Source organism: Balearica regulorum, chromosome 9 (genome assembly GCF_011004875.1).
Source record: "Balearica regulorum gibbericeps isolate bBalReg1 chromosome 9, bBalReg1.pri, whole genome shotgun sequence".
Classification (NCBI taxonomy): domain Eukaryota; kingdom Metazoa; phylum Chordata; class Aves; order Gruiformes; family Gruidae; genus Balearica; species Balearica regulorum.
Window position 1 is genome coordinate 6959054 of NC_046192.1, and position 13525 is coordinate 6972578.

Sequence of the window (13525 nt, forward strand, 5' to 3'; positions counted from 1 at the left end):
ACAATTAGTGCATGTTTAATGTGAATTTTTTTCCCCTTACCCTCACAAATTACCTGCTTGATGCCATATCTGTTTTCTCTATACAGGGAGGCAAGGTAAAGCTGATTCGTTGACCTAAATAGCTTTGCTTTCCTCTTCCCTTCCCCTGCCTTCTTCCTCTCCAAGGCGCTATGCTGTGTTGTTTTTGGAAATCCCTCAAAGCACTCAGTTAAAATTTTCATGCTGTCTGGAATGGAGCAAGGTAGAAGGCCTAACCTATGTTCTGTTGAAATCAACAAAAAAGCTAATTTTGACTGCAGTGAGCTTTAAATCAAATGAAGAGGGAAACATTTCAAAACCTTACCTAGCTACCTTGTTGAAATAAGATTTTGACTAAGTGGAAAAAAGTATTTTGTCTGTTATTTTCAAATGATGAAGAAAGTTCAAGATTAACAGCAAGCTCTACTTTCTACAGCGGGTAAGTTAAGCTGGCATTCCTTTGCAGGAATGTGGAACAGGAATAAACTAGTTGTCTAGGCTGAATTCAAAGGATCACATTATCTTTGTGGGGCTTTTTAGGCTGAATTCAAAGAATCACATTATCTTTGTGGGGTTTTTTTCCAAAGTAAAAATAAGTATTTGCAGACAAGTCTGCAAATTTGTTTGCAATCTCTCCTTGTCTCAGTATTAGCGTTACCTTAAATCTGCCCAGTGACTAGTAGTAGCCCAGACTTCTCAACTGTTCTGTTTGTCTTTTCCTACTAAGGTCTTGAGGAGTACTCTAGGTGTGAAAGTATGCTGACAAAATTGATGGTGAATGAATTTGTGGCATCACTGTAACTTTTCTATATGATTTTTTTTTCCCCCAGACTGAGTTGACTGTTTAGAGGACATGAAAACAGCATTAAGTGGTTAAAACTGTAGCATTTCTAATAAAAATTATGCTTGTGAAATTCCCTGACCTATGAAAAATTGCTAATACAGTAGTCAGTGTATCGTACGCCTAGACTTGTGGTCTCTAAACAGTTAAGGGATTTTCATTATGAATGTTAATACTACTGTTCATTTCTAAATTCAGCACTATTGAGGGAACAGGCAATTACCCACCACTCCACATATTCCCTGTTGAGCTTTCATAAGTATATTTTGTAAAGTGATTCACCTCATTCTGTGTTGTGAATCTCTCATGTCTCTCTCTGTCATCAGTAGTCTCTTTTTATAATGCATATGTAATACGTGTGTTTATAGAAAGATGTTACATAGAGTTACATTTTAATTGACTTCTATAATTTTTTTTAAGTGTGAGGGAAATTTATTATTCATAAAACTGAGATACTACTAGCTAGGGTTAGGCCTACTGCAGATGAATGTTATGCAAGCCCTTCTGTGCCGTTCCACCAGTGCTTGGTGATCTCACCTGCATAATTTCTTGCTCTACCTATTTTTCATCTCGCTTTTCTCATATTTATAAAACAGATTTTCACTGTGCATTACAAGATGCTTTGTATCTTGTTGTAGCTTAGTGACACAAAGCTGAAGAAAAGTGTGGCCACTCCGGTCTTCCCAATTCTTTGGAGTTAACAGAACGATTATCTGAGCTGTTGTATCCCTGTGATTGATCTTGTCACACTAAAGTATTACTGGCATTAGCTTGATTATAGTCTAATATCTGTCTGTATAAAATGGTCTACACTTAAAATAGCTTTAAAATGCCAACAGAAATGTCATTATTGGTAGCAAGACTCTGCATTAATACAGAGCATTTGGAATTGCTTTCTGTGAGGGTGTTGTTCCACTGAGAGAGTTCTTACACATTTCTTTTCATTGTGTACTCTTCAGGGTGCAACTTTTCTTATGGCTTTGGAGTTTCAGCATGGTGCAAATGCTGAAATTATACTTGCATCATCCCACTGATACTAAGAAGTATGATTTTTCCAATGTGTAGATGCAAATCTGAGGGAGCGGTTAGGATGTCAGTCTGAGGGGGTCAAGGGAAAAAGCGTAGCAGAGACTGGTGTCAAAATGTATGTTTTGCATCTCAGAATAGTCCTTCTCTGAGGAGAAAAAGGGGCTTTCAGCTTTGGGGGAATATGAGAGACACGGATGTTTTTTTGGAATTTTTTGACCTATGCAAGGAAAAATAAACTGAAATGTGCCGTGTCCAACCAGTCACTATCAGTAGGAGAACGTTCTCTGCTGTTGTGTGAGCACTCAACATGACAAACTCCTAGTCTCATTCTTTGCATACCCTTCTGTATTGCCTGGGGAAGGGAGCAGAGCTCCTTTAGGGCTAGCTCACTTCATAAACGAGTTCATATCAGTTGATATATGTAAATATCTTGCAGATTGCTGTGCCACCAGACAATAGATATTTACTGTCTGGTCAAGTAATGCTGGCAACTCAGATTTTATTGTTAAATTTATTACATGTTTCTGAAAAAGCACCAATTTTTGAAAAGGTTTTTGTGTTTTATGTTTTTCATGTGTTTTTGAAACTCATAGCTCTTTATTCTAGTCAAATGAAATCTACGTTTTTCATTATGCTAGTACAATACATTTGTGATCCAGAGACCATCCTGATATAGACAATGTGACTACTGCCTTATCAGAAAACTTGTATTATGCTTCCTTACTACTATATTTGATAAATGTCTCCACTGATATTAATGAAACTCTCAGGAGAGAAAAGAAAACAGAGAAAAAGGGGGAAAAAAAAAAAAAGCTCTATGCTAGGTGCAAGCATATTGAATTGCATTTGAAAGAGGGGAACGCTGCGGAAGATGTGAGCACCAAGCGCCCCTTTATGAAAAGGTGGAGGTCTGTCCTCTGTAGCTGTGTGCGCCATCTGTATTATTCACCTTCTCTTACTGGAAATTGAAACTTCTGCATCTGACTGGATGTGCTTGAAATGACAGTATTTTAATAGACCCAGGTTCTTTATATTTAAAGTTAAACTGCCGTGCTGCCAAGTGCGGCATAGATTCCATGCCTCCAGATCGACTAATTACGGACGGCAGTAGTTTGAAACTGACTTCTGTCTCACAAGACTCAGATCAGCTCTTTTTTTCCACCTCCCACTTGATGTTATTGTTAACCAGCAAAAGCTTTAATCATCCCTTTCTATCCTTATCTGCCCTGCAAGAGAACAGTTGTGAAAATGACTCTATGCTTCTAAACTGGTTTCTCATTCAAAGGAACCTAATAGTGGACAGATGGCCAAACCCTGGAAAACGAAAAATCAACAGGAAGGGAAAAAATTCCCTCTGCCAAATACCTCTGCAGCTCATCGGGTGAAGGGAATGGGGCGGGGGGTGGGGTGGGGTGGGGAGAGGGGATATTTTATTCCCATCTCTTAACTTGAACGAATCTGTCAGATTTTCATTTTGTTTGGGTCAGATTCTCTGCCCAGTGTAAGATTTGGAGCATTATCTTCTTTATCTCTTTCATCTCTAGGATTGCTTAGCAAGGCATTTTGATGAAAATGTGCCCTAGGTGTTCTTTGAGTTCAAGCTGCAGCCATACGAATGAAAAATGACAGATGGGGCCATCTGAGTGAAATCCATCTGCTATGACAAGATTCCTAAGGCCGGTCTTTGCGGACTTGTTGGAAGCACCCAAGCACTGAAGAATTCCAGTGGGTTAACGCTTGCACTGTTTTCCTGTTAATTCATTTAAAATTTAGAAAACTTCTGAAAGTAAATGCCCTCAGCTGAAACACTTGCAACTCCATGAGGATGAAATATCCCTGCTATTTTGTTCATTGAACCACTCAGAAATATTTCTTGAGATGACTTTTTTTCCAATTTTCCAATAAAAATATTTCAAAATGTACTGCATTAAAACGAAACCTAAATCTTCACATTTATAGAAATTAACCTAAAATATTTGTTGAAATTTTCATTCATGAGCAACTTTGATATCATGTGGGATTATTATACATGTACCTTGATTTAGATGTGATTTTGGTATATGCTTAAGAAATCAGGAAAGAATTTCCCCCTCCCCCGCTCTTTCTATAATTGAGGGCTGAGGGGTGGGAAAAGAGCTCCAGTCAGAATGAGTTTGATTATATTGTGAAAACTGACATGGGTTATAGGTGAGGACACGCTACTGCAGCGTATTTTTCTCACTCAGAATCAAAGTATAATATTAATATTTTGGGGTCAGCAAGGAAATTTTCCCCTGAGTCTGATTAGCCAAGAGCCTTTTGGGGATTTACTCCTGTAGCACTTATGATCTGGGATTCTTTTGATATTTCCTATCAAAGTCCCCAACACACAGCAATGAAATCACGATCATGCTACAGAGCTGATGTGTTTTCTTCATGTGCTGCAGCGTAGCTGTCATTGGGTGTCTTCTACTGTCAGGTGTACCAGCTGTTAGAGGCTACTGGGCAGTATTGTTTATCTTGAGCTAAATATGGGTATGTGGAGTAAGTAGAAACTTTGTGGAGCTTTCTGTTAAATGTGCTGCTGTAATGTAAGCTGACCTCTGGCAGTGAGGATCTAGACTTGATGACTCGTCTCCTTTCAGTCTCATGCTATGTCCTATTCATCAAAAGTGTCCTAAAACTTGCAATTATCTGGATTGCCAGCTCAAGAAGAGACAGTGTCTCATGATAGCTTTGAGTGTAGTGAACTGATTTGGGGTGAGAATCAACACTTGTTCACTGAAGGAGAAGCATTGCAGTCATACAGATCAAAAGTGCAAAGAACCTTTCTGAGCCAGTAGTTAGGCATCTTCTCACTTTCAGGGACCATACTGCTCTTGGTTTGTGTCTTCATTTAGATTCTTCAGGCCACCTAGATTTAGTGCAGATTTCCACGTGGAATATTTTGAGGACGGATGCTAAGATGGTACCGCTGTTCCCTGGTACTTTAATGGCAGAACCTCAAGTACCTTTGTATTAGAGAAGACTTTAGCTCAGGAGAAACAGGTAGTTGCTACTGCTTCTTCTATATCCCTTTCTTGGTTTTGCTTGAAGTTCAAATGGGAAGAATTTTTCAAAACTTAGTCATTTGAATATTGGTGTGTCCTCTAGGTTCAAAAGTTTCTGTCATCATTTTGATCCCAGATGATTCATACCTACAAGTAGAACAAATAATTTCTTAATGTGATGATGAATGCAGTCTTTGAGCCAAATGAATTTTGTTCTTGTTTTCCTAATTTTTTGGTAGTTTATATATATGGCTAAAACTAGCAGAAAAGGGGTCACTGGGCTGTGAATTGGCAGAGGATACAATCAAATCATTGTGGGAATCAAGATAGGAATTTGTCTGGGACTCGTGCATGGTCCACAGCATGAATTTACCTGTGCCTGCCTTACTGAAGGAGAGCAATACAATTCTTCCATAAGAAATCCTCCTCAAAGTATTTAGCAATGAAATTAACATAAAGTAAGCTGGCTAAAGAGCTATAATTTTGCTTGCAGTTACTCATTACTCTGTGGTAAATCTTCATTTGGCTCTACCAGAAATATTCTTCATTTCAGTGTATTCATTTAGGAAAATCAAGGAGTTACTTAATATGCAGTTTCCATATATTGAAACATTCTTTGCATTCCTCTTTGTTCCTCCAACACTTAGTGAAGTGTGTTTCAGCATAATCAGCCTCCCAGTGGATTCTAGCATGAAAACAAATCTCACTTTAATTTAACAAACTTAGGTTTGCAAGGCAGTGCAAGGAAATTAAATTACCTGTTTGCAAACACAGCCTCCTTTCTCAAGAAACTTTTTTAATATCACTTGCAATTTTCATGTAACTCTTTCCATTGTCAGTTTTTAACTGTTGTGGTTGAGCCATTAATCAAAACCGCAGGCAGGTGGGCAATAACTCAGGCTTTGTCAGGGATAGGCTTTACTGCTTTGGGATTTTTAGCAGAGAGTGCATTTGTGGTGACTAGCATAGATTGTGGGCTAAGGAAACGTAGGGATGGTGTCAAACTGGAGCTCGCTCATCCATAAGGTACACTTACTAGACTGTAGTGGTTATAGTGGGGGAGCTATTAATTTCATTTATACTTTGTTGTTGGACTGGAAAACCATACTATCTATGTCTTTCACATGTCCAAATCATTCCATATATATTTTGAATTTGAATATTCAATATTTGAATGCTTTGTTTTGCAGTTCGCAAAACCTCAGCTACTTTTGTTTTATGCCAGTGCTAGGCGTAACACCCTATAGTGTTTTAGCACCTTCCAGCACCTGTGGAAACAAGTTCTGTTAGAATTATGCACCCTTACAGAGGAAGCCCATTTCTGTAGAAAAAAATTTGCCCTTTTCTTAGAAGGAAGCACAAAAATTGTGGTGTAAGAGCAAATTATTTTTTCAGCATGATGTACTTTATCAGAAACATTGATTTATTGACTCTGAAAATTTACAGGGAAGTATACCAGCCTTGATGAGCCTTTTGTCAAGAGCATTTCCTCGGGTCTCTGATGAAAGTGATAATTTGAAAGAGAGATCCTCATCAAGCCCGTAGCCTAGAGATTAATATATTAGCCTTATATGTGGGATCTGGAGTGTCATCTGAATTATTCATATCCTAAATGATTATTTTGGAGCTGCCTTCATGCTAAAACTGTCTTCCTGATGTTATCTGCTCTGTTGTGTTGTGCTCTGTTTATTTTTTAAAATAAATCTTGAAATGTTTTGGGTTTGTTGTGATACAAAATAGAAAATATTTTTGAATATTTTCCAAAGCCAGAAAACTATTTCTTTGCCATCTTTATATGGCTCATTTCATATGCTGTTCCTGCAATGCCTGGTTTCCTTTGCCTCCTACAGCTGTGGAGGGGAACAAGGGTTCTCCTCCCCTGGTCAGTGTGGTCAGGGCTGCTTGCATTGTCATTCTTCCACAGAAGGGAAGGGATTTGTCTGACATTCCCATCTCTACACAAGAAGCAATAAAACAAGGAGGCAAACTAGTCTTCATGGTAAACATGGCAAGCACAGTAAGCAGTACCTCAAACATGAGGAAAGTAAATCTCTATCTCCTCAGATTAAGTGCTTTTCCGAATGACAACTCCTTATGGATCTTTGATTGGGATGATGTACAGCATCGGTTATTTTGAAGGACTGCTCTTAGAGGTAATCCCAGAGCACTGAGTGTTTGCAGCATTGGTATGTAGGCATTAAGTCACAGTAATATGAACACAAGAACACAATTGTGTGGACTGTAGAGATGCCTGAGACAGCAAGTTAGATCTCAACCAGTCTCAGCAAGGGAAAATGTCATAGAGATATTGGTATTTTAGAGAAAGTTATTCACTAGAATAAAGGAGTGGGGATTTGAGAGGGAGGTCTTTCCCTCTAGACTGATCGACTAAAGGAGTTTTCATTAAAGGTAGTTCTTGTAGATAGGTACGTGTACAAGGAATATCTCTATGAGGAACTAAGGTGGTTGTGGAAGTCTGCTATTACATGTCTAGTTGTATCTCTACCTCTGGCTCCTCTGAGTGAAAACACCGCTGGCATTAACCTGATTATGAAATTGTAACTGATCACGTTTGGTATTATCTCAAACTAATGAATGGAGTATATGTTAAAAAAACCTCTTTTGGTTCTCTGTCCTGGCGCATATAGATCTGCTTTATAGATCTGAAGTAAATACTTCCATTCTTTCTTTTTGAAGAAAGAAGGAAACCATGCTGACGGACACACAGCAGCTTTCACTAGGGTGCTGAAATAGGAATGAAAGAATATGAAGATTTCTCTGCTTGTGTTTGTGCAGTACCAGCAGTCCACTCTGGTGTGTGAGAGGGTTACCTGGGTACTAAAGACCCTGTGGCATAAAGTCTCTGCAGTTTGAGTTTAAAAAGCCTGTAGATGCAGGCTGTAGCAATCTGATATCCTCTGAATATAAATGGGTCTTCAGGATGGTGGGGTAAGGGCACAATATACACTCTCAAGAAATAATTCTGTAATATGTTTTTATCAGTAGTTAAGCTTACTATATGGGCAGGTACTTCCTGCTTCTCCATTTCCTTACTCCACTGTCCTCATTGTACTGTGGGGTTATTGTAACAATGCTGGACTGATTTTGAACTTTTTCTATCCAGCTTTGTTTAAGCTTATATCCATTTTTCTTGAAATATCTATCCTATGTTTTACAAATCTCACACATACAATTGTGTTCTCTGCAATTCTAAAATTCTGTGGGTAAAAGGTAACACTTTTTCTCCCAGTCTTGCTTTTTTTTTTTTTTTTTTTTTATTTTTAGAAGAATTATTGTGATACTGAGGTAATTTAAATGGTGAGCAAGAAGTGAGTACCATATGTACTTGATTCTGTCACTGGGGAAAATATATGTGAATGGGGTAGATTTAGTCAAAGTTGGCACCACCCTGCTTGAGGAAAAATAATAATAATGTGTGACTGTGACTAACTGAATAAATGAATGGATAAGTGAATTAGTTTCTAAAGGTGATTGCTATATGATAGCTTGTTAGTGGGGAGAAAATAACTTCCTTTAAAAATTAAATCTTTTCTGTAAGCTACTCAAATAATCCCATTACCATCCTAGTACATGCAAGTAGATTTTAATGTGGTTATGATCATCTTTTATATCAGTACATCATTAAAATCACATCTTATATGACAAGATCAGAGCAGCTAGTCTAATGCATTGGAGAGAACTGAAGTAACCAATGCATAGACTGTATAGCAAATATTAATTTCTGGCAACCTAATTTTTTGGGGTTTTTATATGCTATTTGCCCAGCTGCAGGTGTGTAGTATGTTTCACCATAACTTAGCATATAAAGCATAATTATGAAATTATTTTGATTTTTACAGGATACTGCCTGCAACTTGAAATCACTGCTTCTGTTCTTGTAAGCCCATCTCTTCCCCAGTGAGTTACCCCAGTGTACTCCCTGCAGCCTTTTGGATTAAAAAAAAAAAAAAAAAAAAAAATCTAGCAAAAAGGGTAACCAGTATGAAGGATTACAAATGACACTCTTATATCTACTCTTGATGCAAGTAGAGCTGCTTCTGACAGGCTTATCTTCTGCAGTTGGCAGTTTGGCACTTTACATGGCAGATAATCTGTGCAGATACTGATCCAGCAAATTCATCTGTCTTAATATGTTGAAAATCTACAGATGTGTGTCCATAATTCAATTAAGTCATATTAAAGACTTAAGACTGGAACATTCAGTGCTGAGCGTGTTCTACACTCCTTGGCCAAAACTGTTTAAAAATGCATCTATTTTATTAATTGTAACTGATACATGTTGTATAAAAACTAGATAAGGTGTGCTATTCTCCTTATTGCCCCTAAATATTACAGCTTTGTCAGTTCAGTTAGGAATGTGTAGCAGAGATGGGAATTGTCCTGTTGTCTCACTATTATTCAACTTAGCATGCAGCTAATTTTGAAAGTATTAGTTTTAAGCTAAAATATATATATATATTAAAATGTCATTGTTACACATTTTAAATTGAGACTGTTACATTAATTTCAGTAGAAAGTAAATGCTGTGGTCATCTTTTCCTCCAGCTGAATTGTTTCCTCTCTTAAAAAAGAGATGTCAGATCTTTTTGTCAGTTCAACATTTCATTCTACTTCAATTACATTTTCTAAAGAAAGATATAGCTTAGAGGCTGATGAAACCGAACACTAACATACCATTATTCTTGCCTCTTAACTTCAATTAAAAAGTTCCTGCAAATTTGTTGTTTTTATTTCTGTCATTCACACATTTCAAAAATGTTACTATAATAAGGTTAATAGAGGTAATAGTATTTGTGTACTTGTCTGTTTCATAATTTTCAAGTTAGTTTTGAAAAGGAGAGACTCTTACTGTGAATACATTCATATCACTGTCACCTTGCATATGAAAAGCAGTTTACCTTAATTACTCCACCTCAAAGCCAGATTTAGGGAAAGAAGGTCTCGTACTCCCAGCCAGAAATGATTATACTTAAGTCTTCAATATGTATACTTTCTAGAAAAATTTTCTTCTTCCATGAGGAAATGTGGCTGGACTTCTCCAGGAACAAATGGAGGACTTGGAGTGTCTGTCTAGTTCCTCTGTGTTCCCTTGCTGCAGAGGGGATGAAAATAATACCATCTTTAATAGTAAGTGGCCTGAGAAACCCAAAGGCAAGTCTTTGCCCATAGCAGAAATAAGTGGGCAGGTTCTTTATCCGCTGGCAAAGTAATGGTTACAAAATCATCCATGAGGCTTTCTAGTTTTGTCTGTTACGCATATATAATATCTGTACTGTGTATATGTACATAGCGGATTTTATCACTCTCCTCATTTTCATCTCCAAGTTCTTTTATGCCATGCTAATTACTATTCTGTCTTTCACTTCTGTGACATGTCTTTGCATTATCTGTCACTTTTTGAGCTTCCAGTTGCTACACATTATTAAGGTAAATGATATCTTAACTGACAATTTAATAGATATTTTCCTCACTAGTGACATAGCTCTACCTCTTTTCATGTTGGTAAAAAAGAATGTAAGTGGATAAGTCTCTTCTCTATACTTCTTAATCTTACACACCTCAAAAAAAAAAAAAAATCTATGCCACTGTTAGTGCAAATAGTAGTACAAATTTTTTTTTTTACTGCTTAACGTACCAAAAAAGTCAGTAAAAAAAATATATATATTTATAAACACCATATATTTTCATATACATAGAATTAGGGGTTATAGGTCTTATCAACCTGACTAGCATTGTACTCCTAATTTTTAAAAATCTCATTTGTTAACACCCACATGGAAATCAAGGAAATGATACTACTTAAAGTAAAAGAATTATGGCTACAAAGAAAAGCTGTAAAAAATATACTGTCTGAATAAAATAATTTAAAAGGAGTATTTAAGAGCTACTGAGCGCACACCTAGAAATGTTGCTCATAATTCTGGTTTCATTACTATAAAAGGTGCAAAGAGTAATATTTAAGTTGGAGATTTGAGAAGATCTGTAAAGTACTGAGGAGAATACAAGAACTTTAAACAGCCACAAAGCTATTTGTACTGTCTTCAAACAAAACAAGGACAATATGCTTGTTTTCAAATAGGGTTGCTATACAGAGAAAGAATGTTAAAAAATGGGTTTATAGCTATGATTTGCTCGTTTTAAACTATCAGAATAGCAGTTTTTTAAAAAAAAAGCTTACTATGTACTTAATTTTCTCCTCCTGTTTGTGTAAACAAGCACATGGTGTGGCTGCTACTAGGGCTGAGCAGGTTGGGCACTTCCAGTAAAATCTGAAAACCAGTATCACATTTTACAGTCTTTGAGATGTTTTCTTATGTATTTCTCCTGAACATAAGAGGAACACCTGCATGGACCTAAATTTATTGCCACTTTTAAATACAGATTTCATGATCCTAATCTTACCAGAAGTTTTGGAAGTATTTACATTCATGAAGAAGAAACCCCTCTGAAGCCAGTCCATGCTTGAAGCTGGAATATGGGGCATAAAATCAAAATTTCCAGACTGAGTGTATTTTTATAGTGAGTCTGTTGTCTGCATCACCAAGGGAACAGTCTAATGTCTTCTCCTCACAACTGAGTAGGCTGAATGCTTTGGATACCAGAGGAATATCCTGGTATTGAAGACAATCAAATGGTAGACTTCAGGTTTGATCTGTTTCTTGTGTATGTTGCTGTGGTGAGTTCACCTGCCAGATGCCCGCCTAGCTGCTCTCTTGCTCCCTGTCCTCAACAGAACTGGAGGGGACAATAAGGAAAAAGTTTGTGTGTTGAGATAAAAGACAGGGAGATCATTTGCCATTTAGTTTCACAGGCAAAACAGACTTGCCTTGGGAAAAATAATTCCATTTATTAACAATTAAAATAGGTTTGGCTACTGAGAAACAAAAATTTAAACTATGCCTTCACTCCATCCACCACCCCTTTTTTCCCCAGGCTCAACTTCATCATTCCTGAGTCCTCTACCTTGTCCTGCACCCCTGGCCCCCTAAGTGGTGCTGGGCTTGGGAGGAAATGGGGACCTATGGTTGGTCTTTAACAATTCCTCCCTTCTGCTCTTCCTCTTCATGCTTGTCCCCTGCTGCAGTGTGAGCTGCTCCCCAGGCTGCAGTCCTTCACAATAAACCTGCTCCAGCCTGGATCGTCTCCACAGGCTGCAGTTCCTTCAGGGAGTATCCACCTGCTTGTGTCTGTGGGGTGCTCCATGGGCCATGGTGTGGATGTCTGGTCTGGTATGGCCCTCTTCCTGGGCTGCAGGGAAATACCTGCTCCAGCACGATCTTCTTGGGGGCTGTAGGGGGGTCTCTGCCTCGGTGCTGGCACCATCTCCTCCTGCTCCCACTCCGCTGCTGTCAGGGCTGGTTCTCTCACTGTCCCTTGCCCCTTGCTGCTGGGCAATGTTTGCCCCCCATTCTTCGAGGCGTTTGCCCCCCTTTCTTCGAGGCGTTTGCCCTGAGGTGCCACCGGCTCCTCTGATTGGCTCAGCTGTGCCCTGTGGTGGCGCCGCTGCAGAACCGGCTGGAACCGGCTCCGGGCAGCCCCAGCCTCTCCTCACAGAGGCAGCCCCACCCCAACAATACCTTGCTATCTGCACTCAGTGGAGTAAGCTATTATTTTTTCATTTATTGTTAATAAACAGGCAATATTCAGCTTCTTCAGGGATTAGAGTGGATGCACCTGCAAATTATATTTAGAAAAACAGAAGTGTAAATTGAGAGAGAAAAGGAGAAAGATACTTTCCTCTTGGACTGTTCAATACTCTGTGGAAAGAGATGAGGAGTGTTGTTTACCAGTAAGTAACTGCATTATGGCATCTCTGTTTTATGCCTATTAAGGTGAAATTTTGTGGCTCCACAGTTCCTACCAGCATGCTTACTGTGTCTTCCTAGGAAAGCTTTTGCCACAATTCAGTTTATGAAGGATACAATGTAATGATGGATTAATTTTAATTTAGTTTCTTTCTTATTATACAATAAAGTGCTGCTTTGGGAGGTATTTCTTTAGAGGTTAAACATCCGCTTGAGACTTGAAAGTGGGGCACGTGGAGCAAGCAAAGAGGATGAGAGGAATGGTGCCAGTTCTTTGAAGTTTGCATTGTAAGTGGAATTTCTAAAGCTTAAGTTCCAATCAATTTTCATCCAAAATATTTGTATCATACCACTTAAATATAAACCATCAGTTTTTCCTATTGCTTTGGAATTTCAGGAGATGTACTTAAGGATTTTGAGACCATCTGTCTCAAGCAATTAAAGATCTTTCAAAACAAAAACCCAAGCAGCTGGTTATCTCTGTGAGTTGTGACAGCCATCTTGGGGTGCCCTCAGCTGAGGGCTGTGAGCCATCTGAGGTTTCCTGCATTTGCAGATTTTTTTCTTGTGTAGATTTTGCCCATTTGAAAACACAGAAACAGCTGAATTTTGAAGCCACATTAAGAATTATACTCCTGTTTCAAGGCTAGGATTGGGCTGCCAAATTTTATTTCATTGTGAAGTCCACATTAGGTAGAAGCATTTTGTCTGGTCAGTTGTATGCTTGTTTCTGCTGAGCTTAGAGCATATCTCTTTGTTCTGCAGATTTTGAATCCATAATA

At 38.2% G+C, this 13525-nt stretch overlaps 1 protein-coding gene across 3 annotated transcripts in view; it reads left to right on the top strand.

Moving 5' to 3' along the window:
- Window positions 1-13525, top strand: part of CLSTN2 (calsyntenin 2) — a 386924-nt gene that overhangs the window by 128801 nt on the left and 244598 nt on the right. The window contains exon 1 of one of the 3 annotated variants that reach the window (XM_075760966.1): window positions 207-457. The exons of the other annotated variants lie outside the window; for them this stretch is intronic. The gene's annotated coding sequence lies outside the window, so the exon portion shown is untranslated. Of the gene's footprint in view, window positions 1-206; window positions 458-13525 lie in introns of those variants that run through there. 3 annotated transcript variants of the gene reach the window in all.